Source organism: Patella vulgata, chromosome 9 (genome assembly GCF_932274485.2).
Source record: "Patella vulgata chromosome 9, xgPatVulg1.2, whole genome shotgun sequence".
NCBI lineage: Eukaryota > Metazoa > Mollusca > Gastropoda > Patellidae > Patella > Patella vulgata.
In genome coordinates this window covers 25,329,039-25,341,901 of record NC_065887.2, presented here as the reverse complement: position 1 = coordinate 25,341,901, position 12,863 = coordinate 25,329,039, and the positions used below count along the sequence as shown (strand labels likewise).

The 12,863-nt window shown below is 34.2% G+C and overlaps 1 long non-coding RNA gene across 1 annotated transcript; it reads left to right on the top strand.

Moving 5' to 3' along the window:
- Nucleotides 1-3,500: 3,500 nt before the first annotated feature.
- Nucleotides 3,501-11,602, top strand: LOC126831732 (uncharacterized). Its single transcript, XR_007684289.2, has 5 exons — nt 3,501-3,706; nt 4,665-4,984; nt 5,611-5,670; nt 6,900-7,013; nt 7,666-11,602. It is a non-coding gene; the product is annotated as an uncharacterized LOC126831732 (long non-coding RNA).
- Nucleotides 11,603-12,863: the final 1,261 nt, after the last annotated feature.

The window sequence follows — 12,863 nt, the reverse complement described above, 5'->3', positions numbered from 1 at the left end:
CCCAAGCACATACCAAATGTCAAGTGTCATGTAACATAAAGCATTCAATATTATAATAGATTTTGTGACGATAACAAATATTACAATAAATCTCATGGTGTATTTATGGAAAATACCAAAAGAAATCTTTCCCAAAATAGACTATCCATAGACTATGTTTTGTTTTGTTTTTTTGTTGGTTTTTTTTCTATTTTTTTTTTGGGGGGGGGGGGCGTGTTTGGGGAGATTTAATACATAATTGGTGCCATATTTTACAAATGGTCATTTTTATTGTTTAAAATCTCAATATAACGTTCATAAATCCATACAATTAGTGCCTCATTGATAATGTAATCATAAGGGTAGTCTTTCGGAGACTTGTCTTAATTAGTAAATCAAATTCTAATTGTGTGTATTGGCAATGGCATCAGAATTGTAATGGGTGCGTTTTCTTTGGTTGTATCGTTATTTCTTTGATATTAATATTATCGTCGTATTTTTGTTGTTTTGATGGGGGGGGGGGAGTCTCACTGTTCTACTCCGACTGCGTTAATGCCACATAGTGTACTGTAAGCGACATTCTGCTCGGACAGTCGCGCCACGGCCTACTCTTAATATCAAATTCCAGCTCTTACGGGTTCTTTTACGTGCACGTCAATGTGTACACGTGACCTAGATTTTTCGTCCTACACATTCATTTTAGATGTACTCTTAACCAATGGGCGCTACCTGACACCTGTTTTGTTTTAAAAGAACCAAAATTGGAATTTCAATAATATCCATAAGTACTAGTTTAATTAGGAACATTTCTTTGCGAGCCCTTAGCTTGACAATATTATGTGTAGACCTGAAAAATTAAATTTTCGATTTCATTGGATTTTATACGTACATTTATTTTGTATGGTGAAAATCGGTCTTCTGTAAAAAATTTGCACGCGGTAAAGTATACCATATTAAAGTAGCTAAGTCTCTAACTCAGTATCATCAAAAGTCCTCGACATTGAAAACACGAATTATTTGTCAGTTCAAATCAACATTGATGTTGTGGTCTTACCGGGAAAATGTGGGCTTCTGATATTCAATATTTAAGACAAAATAAACATTTTGCCATTGGTACACGAATCGTGAACCATAATGCGTTTCAATACCATTGGTAACACGGGGCTCGAAGAACGAGGCTAGACATATTCCACAAGTCATGTCAAATGGTGACGCCATTTTCTTATCTGGAGAGCATGCACAATAAATACGCTAGAGATTGCCATTCCATTGAGACTTCAGGCGTATTTCGCCGAACATGACTGATAAGAAATTACAGTAAAAACAGAAACCATTGAATGTAAAACAGTTTATATACAATCATAATACATTATTATATGCGTTGCGACCCATTTGAGTCAATTTCTAGGTCCCAAATATTAGCGATTTAGCTCCTTTAAGGTCATCTATAAAATTATCGAATCTTGGTCATGAATTGGTGGTTACCAAAATAAATTTGTTTACTTGCTATGTATTTGGTATGGTGAAAATCGATCTTTTCTTAAAAAAAAAATTGTCACGCGGTAAATCATTCTATATTAAGGTCATGTATAAAATGATTGAATCTTGATTATGAATTGGTGGGCAAACAAAATAACTTTGTATACAGTCAATGGTTATTATTACAGAATAAATATCTGAATACCAAATCTGAACTCCAACGAAACTCTGTATACCCCTGTACAGAATATAACGCCGTCGAACTTGTGTGTCATTTAATTTTGAGTCCCTTCAAGCTAGTAACAAGTAGGCCTATGTGTGAAATTTTGAATTCCAACTGTACACGGGACCTTGATTTCCGTTCTGTGTCCTGACAATGGTAAACCACGTCGGAAAATTATAAGAAATTTCTTTGCCATCACTTGGATCGGAGCCGGCACCTTCAAATTCAGGCCTGCTGTTATTGTAATTTAATGCACTCAATAGTTCTAATACTGCCTTTCTTCATCACTATAACATCCAGTGGAAGTACTACTCAATATTTTAAATTGTCATCCTTCAGGGGACTATTGATCATTTGTGCAGTCATTGTTCTAAGGGTTTTTCGTATATCAGTAGAATCACTCGCATCAACATGCACATATCAATTATTTTTTGTCATAATACCAATCAAATCTCATCTTCTTGGGATGTTGTCATTATCAAAACCTCATCAAATCGTTGCAAATACCCCACAAAAATCTATTCATTTATCATTTGTGTTTATTTCAGTGAAAGGGGTCATCGATAACATTTCATCAAATTTCATTTTCTTTCAACGTTTGTCATTATTAAAACCCACTAAACATTGTGTATACTCCACAACAACTTATCCATTAATCAATTAGTCAATTTTTAGGTTAATTGGTATTATTGAATGTTCTTATTAGCGTTTAACTTTACAATCCTTAATTAAATTAAATTACGTTTAGGTACACGTAATTAAGGGAGATCTCTGGTTTGTCAGCATTAACTAAGCATTGTTGTGTACATGTATATATTGTCCTGTCATATTTTCATTTTTTATCATAGCTTGATATTGACCAGAGAAGCCTAGTCGAAATGTCGCTCAGTAAAAAGCAGTAATTGTATTCCATAGAATTGTGACCTGTATACTCTAGTTCAATTACTAAATGCCATTGAAACAGTTTACCTTCAAATTAGCTGACAATGGCCTTATATTATCATTCACCGAACCACCCCGGCTACTACTTAGTATTGTATTACTACCGAAGACCACACTAGATAACAATTTATGCAGTTACATTTCGGTTTGGCATCAATTTCTTGCGAACACTGCATTTTGTCGCACTTTCCCCTCAGACTTGCAAACATTGTTAAAACTGTGATTGCTCATTTATAGTCTATATTTGTTACTGCAGATTTTAAAAGGAACTGACACATTTTTTCCCATATAAAGTATTGAATTGGGCTGATATGGTATGTTAATTCTATTAGATGGGACCAGTTCCATAGCATTGGATGTTTGCGTCAGACCATTGAGCGAAAATCGGCTTGTTTACTATCGTGCTATCCTAGAGATAGCACAGCCATAGGATGTTACTGCTGTGCGACTAAGGATCTCCTCCCACCACCCGAACAGAAAAAAAGAATGATATTCATAATGGATTCTTCAAGAGAAAATTGAACCATAAAATAGTGTTTTCAACAGGATCTGATGTGATCGGATACATCCGATTATTTTTACAATATTATGGGATTGAGAGCATAAATAATCAAATACAATGAACTTAACTCTACCACTGTTAAGACCTTCCTTGTTTGACGTAAGAAATGTTGAAAATTAAGAAATATGACACATAGATTGACGTGGGCTATATCTTATTATACAGGTCTATATAAATGGGAACCAAATCTAATGTTCACACTAAGCGGAATAAATGAAAGCTATTAACAAAGAACATGTTTTGTGGATTTAACGCATCATCGACATATTATTATTATTGTTAACTTAATAGTGATTATTTTTGAGGTGTAAACATAAACTTGTCTAGATATCTATGCAACCGCTTGTTGCATATACACACCTTTATTTATACCTAACATCTCACGTGAGGTGGTCCACCGTGAGCTATTTATGCTCATTGAAGCAAATCAACAAATAATAAAGGAAAAGATTTGTCAGTTTTCTGTTATATATATTTGTGAACTTGGCCTAGAAACAGGTGATTGGTGTTGAGGGGAGACGGTAAGTAATTATTAGCATTTATTAGTTAACCAAATATATATAAAATTACACGTAATATTAACATGAAAAATAAAGCCAATATAAAAACTATATCTCAAGACCAGTGAGAAGGGGGTAAGTAATTATTTGTGAGATATTTAGCATTTAGATGTAGATGTATTAGCAAAATCGTAAGGTTTGAATTTTTCGAGGAATAAAGTATAGCGGACCAGTGTGTGGGTGGGTGTGTAGGGGCGGAGTTTTTTTTTACAGATAACTGTAATTCATGACGATAGGGACGTGTCTGCTATGCGTAGGGTTGTACATAAGAATATCCAGAGTTGAACCAGGCTGATCTAATAGCACGAATTCTGTGTGAAGAATGGGCATACATGTTTAACAATATCATTGAAATGAGTTTGACTTTTCAGTTTTACAAGTAAATCAAAACAAAATTATATCTTTATTCGTTTCGGCTATATATAATTAGGTGTCTGATTTTCTACGCCGGTATAAGTAAAATTTAGAGCGATAATATATTATTATAAAACACGAAATACACGAAAAACGAATTTTGATCGGAACACTCGAAATATATAAATAAATGCGTTTGATAAAAACACCAAATAATAACTAAACATTATAATTTATTGAAATATGGAAAGTGTAAGTAATTGTTATCATAATTATTAAAATGTCAATTCAACTTCGATAATGTCAGCATGGCTAACCGGATAATCTTTTTAACGAAGAAGGCGTTTTTCACAAACAAATCAACTCATAAAATTTGATTAACTCGACATTTAAATGTCCCTTGAAGTGATTACAACTGAATGTAGTGTGTGGTTTACCCTAATTGTCAATTGACAAGGTGTTTTAATTACATGTATTTGTTATCCGACAATGGATTGTTAACTTCCAGATTCCTGCTGACGTTTCGTTTTTGAATTGATATTTCATTTCAATCATATTTTTTCAGACAACTATTATGTATAGTCTGCATTATACACTCACGGTATTAGTACCATTGGTAACTGTTGTCCAGGGATGGCCTGCGTTAGCGCAAGATCCATTAATACCAGTACGAGTACGTCCTTCACCTAACAATCCAATACAGACATTGTGTGATGGAGAACAATGCAAGAAGATTAGAACCTCAAAAATACTTAGATATTACGACGGATTGTTTCACACAGAGCAAGAAATCAACGTTAAATTAAGAGAATGGGACAAGTTACATCTTCAAAAGTATGAAAAAACATTTTTATCTGCAGTCTGCCGGCTCCAGTCGTTTAAATCGTAAGTACTTATATAAGCCGAGCTATCCTTCTTTCATTTTCCATGTTACTTTTAAATTTTGAAATAATCAAACTTAAACATACATTATGCAAAAGCTAAATCTGTATATTGCAGGTCTTTCTTTAGGCCTGAAATGTTATCTAAATTATTAATTAGACATTGATTAACCTATCCTGACCACAATCAACTACAGGTGGCATCGCTAGCCTGCGAGCTTGAGTGGATTATGGGCTGATTTACTGCATAACTTTCCTTCACGATTTAACGATTAAATGGATAATCGAGACTATGCTGTTTATCGTACTGACTTTAGTAATGATGATCGAGGCTAGGCGAAAACTTCAATCGCTTAGTTCTCGGTTCATAGTGGATCAATTTGAATATATTTTTCAGCAAATTGCCTTTACATTATCTAGTTTTTAACTCTTATAGTAAGAACTGCCAACTCGTTATCGAATCTCCCATAATGTATCTTTAAGGTATTTATATATGAATGAAAATTTAAGAGATTACACATATCTTTTTAAAATGGAAGCATTATCTACTTTTAAAATACATTATTCCCAATTTTATTTTTTTTAAAAAAATCATTAGAATCAATTGTAGTCGGTTATTTTCTTTAACAGGATCAAAATATGTCGAAATCTTCAGAAACCGAATAGTGATTATGATATGTGTTGCCCTACGTAAGTAATATATTATATTATATTATATTAAAAAGTATACATATATTTATCTTGTGTACAAAGGTCACCTTACGGGCTTCAATAAATGTTTTGTTCTGTGGCTTAAAGTAGATCAAAATTATTTAAATGTAAAAAGGAAATGTCAAAGAAAGTTAATTTGCAAACCTACCATGCATGCTGTCTATTTATCTCCTCAAACCGAAAAGTTATCCCTAAGACGTTAATATAAAATGTTGCCGGTTATCAAGTACATATTTCATGAGAGGGGGGGACTCGGTGTTCTCTACGACAGCTTATAATAACAGATTACCACCCTATGAAATAACAAACACGAATTAAAAAGTAATGTATATAGACATGCGTAATATTTGCTAAATTGGAATACTGGAGAATGAATAACTATTGCGAAAGTTGGACCGTTCAAAATAATTCCGTTCAGTATTTACAAATATTCTGAATTTAATATTTGTCAACATTCGGCAGCATACCGACGATATAAAAGAAACCAAACGGTATGAAAGTCGGTAACACGAACTTTGCCTTAGTGCTATCGAGTGTTTGGATAATATGTATACTTTGAGATGTGCCATTACAGTACGAATGGTAGTAGTTGGCTTCCATAGTTTATTGTACACAATAGGCTCAATTTATGAGAAGAATCAAAGCAAATATAAAATGAAATGACTGGGATAATAAAGACGGGAATATGAGGGAAATTTTACCCGGACAGCGGTACTACCTGCGTTTTAACGTCCACTCGACACAAACTAGGTCATTTCGGGACTAACATATGGTTTATTTTTATTTCAATAATTCGCTTGCGCATAGTGGTCTTTAGCAGTGGGAGGAAACCGGACGACCCGGTGAAAATGAAACATAGCGGTTTTAGTGATGTATTTAGATTTTAATAGCTGAAACGTATTAGTTATAGTGATGCATTTAGATTTAAATAACTCAAACATAGTGGTTTTATTTAGATTTAAATAGCTGAAACATAATGGTTTTAGTGATGTATTTAGATTTAAATAGCTGAAACATGTTGGTTTTAGTGGTATATTTGATGCCCCCCCCCCACCATTCGACAAACCATATTTTTGAAAACCTACAAAAACGACGGATGTAAATTGTAATACGATTTCTTGATCAGATCTCGGTGTATGGATAAAACTGTCCAATTCCCACCAATGGAAGCTTTCTAAACCAAAATCTTTTTTTCTTTTTTTTTCCAGGGTTCGTTATTTCCATAAAAATGAAACTTTGGTAAACATAAATAATGAATTGAAAGTTCTTGTTAAATTATCTGATCCTGATAGATTTCAATTTATTCCTCATGCTAAGTGTCTGTAAGTATACCTGTTATGTTTTGTTAAAGAAGTTGCACAATTATAAACATAGATTGCTTTGTATCTAAACTCCTCGGTAACAATTTATATCAGAGATTCTAGAAAGATTAAGCATAGCCATCATTAGTAAGGCGGTGATTTTGATCTGGATTGATTCCGCATGTATGTTGCACCCCTATGGTGTACATTCCTTTTTACATTAGACGTGTTCTTGAAATCGTAGACTGATAATATTGATATGTCTTTCAAATAATAACCAATCACTGATAGTTCTGATTATCACTGGTGGCATAGATTATTTTTTTATAAACAATATTTTGTTTAGGCTATCTGAATGGGATTGGGAAACAGGTTCAGTTTATGTAAAAAAAAACGCTCCCTGTGGTAAAGATGTGTCTTTGAAATCATAGACTAGCCTACGACTGATAGTACACGTGTTCATGGACTAGCTTAGCAGATGGACACCCAGTAATGATTAAATCCAGTCTTTTATCAGCTCCTAATCGATATCAATTTGCAAATAATTTGTTTTGGACGTATTAAAAAATAGAATGTTTCGTATAATACTGTTATACTGCTCATTTCGGTATATTTTACTAAGACAAATAGTATAATGTAATAGTGAAATTTCTGTTGTTGTTTTTTTTTTCAGGAGAACAGGGGCATGTTCTGGTGGATTTGGGCGATGCGAAACAGATACTATAGAAATTCTAATATTAGTTGTCGATTTTGGAAGTTCCCTATATTGTACATTTGAAAAGTTTGCAATCCCAGCTTACTGTTCTTGTAAATCCATTTAATATAAGTCTCTTGTCGTTATTTTGGGGATTTTTACTCTCTTGCCAATTATTGATACAAAATCGTGTATAAAATTCTACAAAATGTTCGGTAAGAAAGAGGTTTTGTTTTCGAAAGCCGTTTTTTTTTCTTTTTTTTTGTGGATTTCAATCACTCTAGATAGTCAAAACTGTGTATGGTGGAAACATTCTGCCATCGTAGATTTTATTGGCCTCCGTGCAACTATTTATTAAATATAAATTGGGTTAGTTTTTATAGTTTTAAATTGCCCACATCTCGTTTATTTCTGGTCGACTCTTCGATGGGTTTTCTATTTTGGATTGTTTGGACAAATCCCATTGGGGATCTCACAGACGTTTTTTTTGAAATTCGCAATTTTCTACGCTTAGATTTAGAATCAAGATTCTCACAAATTTTCTTCGGCGTTTTTGCGACATTCAAGATGGCGTATCTCCGTCACTATTTGAGATATCGGTTTGAAACTTGGTAGGAATAAGGAACACATCGATGCCCTCAGAATGGCATATATAAAAAGACTTGTGATGGCTTCCGTAAACTTCCGAAAACTACCGAGGCCTTCCGATTGTTCCCGACCATGAACAGTTCTCTCCATTTTAAAAATATAATTTATAAAGAGATCAATGAATTCAAAATGGCATATAAAATTAGGATGATTTGTATACATGTACTTAATAACCATGGGGTTTATTTTACAAAGTTCTTTTATACTAATACAGTAACATCTAACAGACCTGTTAGCTATTTTGCGTTCTGGAAGGTATTCAATCAGAATGAACTGCCTCGGAGAAACACTGTACTCGCAAAGAATGACAAAAATTGAAGATTAAGTAGATGATTTAAGAAGATTATGTCGTCAAAAATAGCGCAGGCGGAAAATGGGGGAATCCAAGTCCAAGCATCATACATTTCAGCTCATTTCATTTCATAGTTAATTTGTTCACAGAGCCGTCAAACGGTGTCAATATCTTGCATAGCCTCCTCTTCATTGCCTGGATGAGACTGATCTGAGCTTGTGTTAGTCCGTTCCATTCCTTGTATAGTGCCTGATCCAAATGGATATGATTCTGCACGGGCAATCCTCTGGCGGATATTACATCAAAGATTATCTCAGATATGCTGGATGGATTCATACCATTGCTAGTGTAACAACGGACTCCCAACGCAAAAACCTAACAATGGCGCGATCTGGCGTTGTCGTTTATAAAGATTGGCCAAATGAGAATAGGGTGGTTGTCAAAGTCGAGTAGTACATCACTGTCCAGGATCTCTCTCTCTCTCTCTCTCTCTCGCTCTCTCTGGTGTCGCAGGCCATAGAGTATTACCTCTGACTGTTACCAGTGGAAGCTTTCGGTCATGTGAAAACCAAACCAATATCATGACAGAGCCCCTGCCGAATGGAACATGGTATAGGATGTTCATGGTCCTCTGTGCATATACCATGTTCCTACGTCGCTATACCTTTGGTCTGGGGGGTTGGATGGCTGAATGGTTAGCGTGCGCGCGCTGTATCATACAGTCTGTCATTGAGTCGACTGGCGTGGTTTCGAATCCCCGGTTGTACGTGGCAAGGAGTAGGGGCGCCTGTCCAACCTCGTGGGTTTTCTCCGGGTCCTCCGGTTTCCTCCCACAGCTAAAGACCCCTACGCGCAAGCGAATTATGGAAATAAAATTAAACCATATGTTAGTCCCGAAATGACCTAGTTTGTGTCGAGTGGACGTTAAACCCCATTTCTCTCTCTCTCTATACCTTTGGTCTAACATTCGTCATGAACAAGAGAAAGTCACTGGCACTATCAGTGAATTCTTATGCTTCACTATGACACTATGTTTCAATGATTGCGTGCTTGGACCCATTCTAGTCTTATGGTGAATAGACAAGAGACTTAGTCTGGTGGTTAGATCTATTTCACATGCACACCTGCAGATTTCGTCATAGGTCACGAAATGTAAACCAAGACCTAGTCGTAAGCATTACCTTAACCCTAACCCACAATCATCGGCAACAATCACGTGTCGAAACCCTGTGTACATATCGTGACCTGTGACAAAATCTTCAGGTGTGCATGTGAAATAGATAGATTTAGCCTCGTCTGATAGGTATTATAGTGTCATATCCAACGGATTTGAGACGACTACGAAAAGTTCTGTAAGATATCGGCAGTAACCATTCCCTTTTCAACATAGTGCTTGGTGCATATACACATATCCATGTAACTATAAAATCTTCAAGTTGTATATTTAATATTATAAAAATACCTTCATTATTAACATTAAAGATGCATTATGTAAGATTTAGATAAAGAGTTTGTTGATCTTGCTGTAACAAAAATTATGAAAAGTGAATATATTACAAATTTTCTTTATACGGAGCGATGTTATGAATGTTTTAAGTTTTAACAAAAAATAGCGTAAATAGTTTCAATTGTCAAGTACCATTGCAATAATAATTAAATCTCGATATTCCATTTTGTCGTCGCCCCTGTCCGTCCGTCCACAATTGTTTGTGAACAGTCTACGGGTCACAATTTTTATCCGATTTCAATGAAACTTGAAATATAGGTTTATCACCCTAAGATCTCGGTTCCTTTCGATATTGGCATGTATCGGACTGTAACTTCATGGATTATGGCCCCTGAATGTACGAAAAATCACGTTTTTAGCTTGTGAACACTGTAGAAGTCACAATTTTTATCGGATTTAGTTTAAACTTGAAATGTATGCTTATAACCCAAAGATCTCGGTTCCTTTCGATATTTGCGCATATCGAATTGTAATTTCCTGAAAAATCACTTTCTTTTCAGCTTGTTCTCTATCCATCTCTCGAAAATGTGGGCGTATCCTGGTATGCTGGTAACATTATACGAAGATGTGGCATGCATTGTCTATTCCGCTTAATATCTCAGGCATCCGATTTCTATATAATTGATTATGGATTGCCATGTGAATAAGTGTCTGAATTATTGTTTATGACATTTGAAGCCAAAATAAAGACCCGCAATGTGCAGATTTAGATCTTACATAAGGTATCTTTAATGGTTCGCCAATCACCTTTATTTATCTACCAGAATATATAAATGTTTTGATTTTATAGTATATTTGTTAAAATATTAATGTTATTATAATTGATAAAATGAGTTCATTAATCTAATAGCCATTAAATGCTGTTGATTCAAAAAGTAAATTGTAAACACATCATATTTACATCGTTTCCCATCATATTGCATATATTATTGAAACACCCATCATTTATAATAAAAATTATATTTCAGAAGCAAACAGAATGCATAGCTGATAGCTTGAAATGATGGCAATGCTACTACATTAACAGAAAACAATTTATACAGGAAGAATCACTAAGTACTGGGTTTATTCTAAAAGCACGACGTTTCAACACGTATCCTCTTATTGTTATCAAGCACATCGTCATACTTTTAGCATAAAATCAGTGATTGTTTCCGATATTCATTGTGTTCTGTTAATGTGTTTCCCAACCGCTTAATGCCACCCAAAAATTAGGTTTATTACAGGTTGATTTAAATAAAATAAACAATTCATACTCCCATACGGGTTTTTTTTCTGGTCTTCTTGATTTGGGCGGTGCAGGAGACTGTACTTGATTCAGAATCTCATATTTCTGTGTTAGTGTATAAATATAATCATTAATATCACTTTGTTGAGAATTTGTCACAATTGTCCTATCAAAGTTTATATTGTTGCTGTGTCCAAACAAAACGTATTTATTTCTTAATAAAAGTTAATATTTATGCAAATCTTGGTATTGGGGGCTCTGTAATTTTATAAATATCATAAACGTGGCAGATAAACAATATGTAACTTTTTCTATTATTCTAATTCTAATGCGAAAAGTTCACAAAGGAGATAATATTTGTCAATATTAAAGATAATATTTGTTTATAAATATGTTGTCGTGAATTGACAACGAATTTCAGGCACGCTGTGTCATATGTTAACGCCAGTAAGGCGACCTCGTTAATACATTTATTAAAATCATGAACTAAAATAGTTTTCACCCTAGTAAAATATCCTTATCGATCACCGGAAATCCTTTAGAACACCTGTCAGTTGAGCTGCGAAAGTGCGAGGCTGACGAATTTATGTGAAGAAATTCAAAAGATATATGATAATTTTATCTGAAGGAAAATTAAATGTATTCCTGTGGGATCAAGTGCACATAAATATATCAGTTCAATAACACCGCACAAAGGTCCCAAAAAGTCATTTTAAAAAGTCATGTTTCAGAATAAACCGAATAGCAAAATATATATATTTCGCACCCAGCCATTTGAACCTTTATTCCATCTATTGTATCGAATAATTTTATCGACAGATTAGTAGAAACTCTCAGTCTAGTACGGTAGTACGATCAGGCCCTAAGTTCACAAAGAATTCTCAGACTTAAATTAAGAATGTACTCAACTGTTTATGAGAAATATCTTAGATCCAGAAACACAAAACTTTGGCACATAGTTTCTTATTGGTGTATTTAATACATTAAAACAACAAAAGCTCTATAAAGGGCTATATTTCAGTTAAAATAAGGCGAGCAATTTTTGAGTAAATTCTTAACTGAAGTCTGAGAATGCTTTGTGAACTCGAGGCCAGGAATCTCCAGATTCTACGCTAATGTATATAATATGTACATATCGATGTTTTAGCGGCAATTGGCCTTCCTGAGTATTTAGTCATTCATACATACATTTGAACAATGGGATTGATAACTGAGTTGAGTAACCCTGTTAAAGAAACCTTGAAATGATACCCGAACACCCCAATGTTTCAGACAAGTAAATTTTGCTGCTTTTTGTTCATATTTTTAAATTCTTATTCAAGCCACTTGTATCAATGGTTGCCCAGTAAAAGAAAAATTACTGCGGAGAAAGATTCACGAGTGTGTAAAATATTAGTGTTTTGATGTACATATCCTTTACCTGAGAGATCGACATGAATGGAATTCTATTTGATTGGTCGACAAATACTTTAACCAGTATAAAAGATTATTGAACGATATAA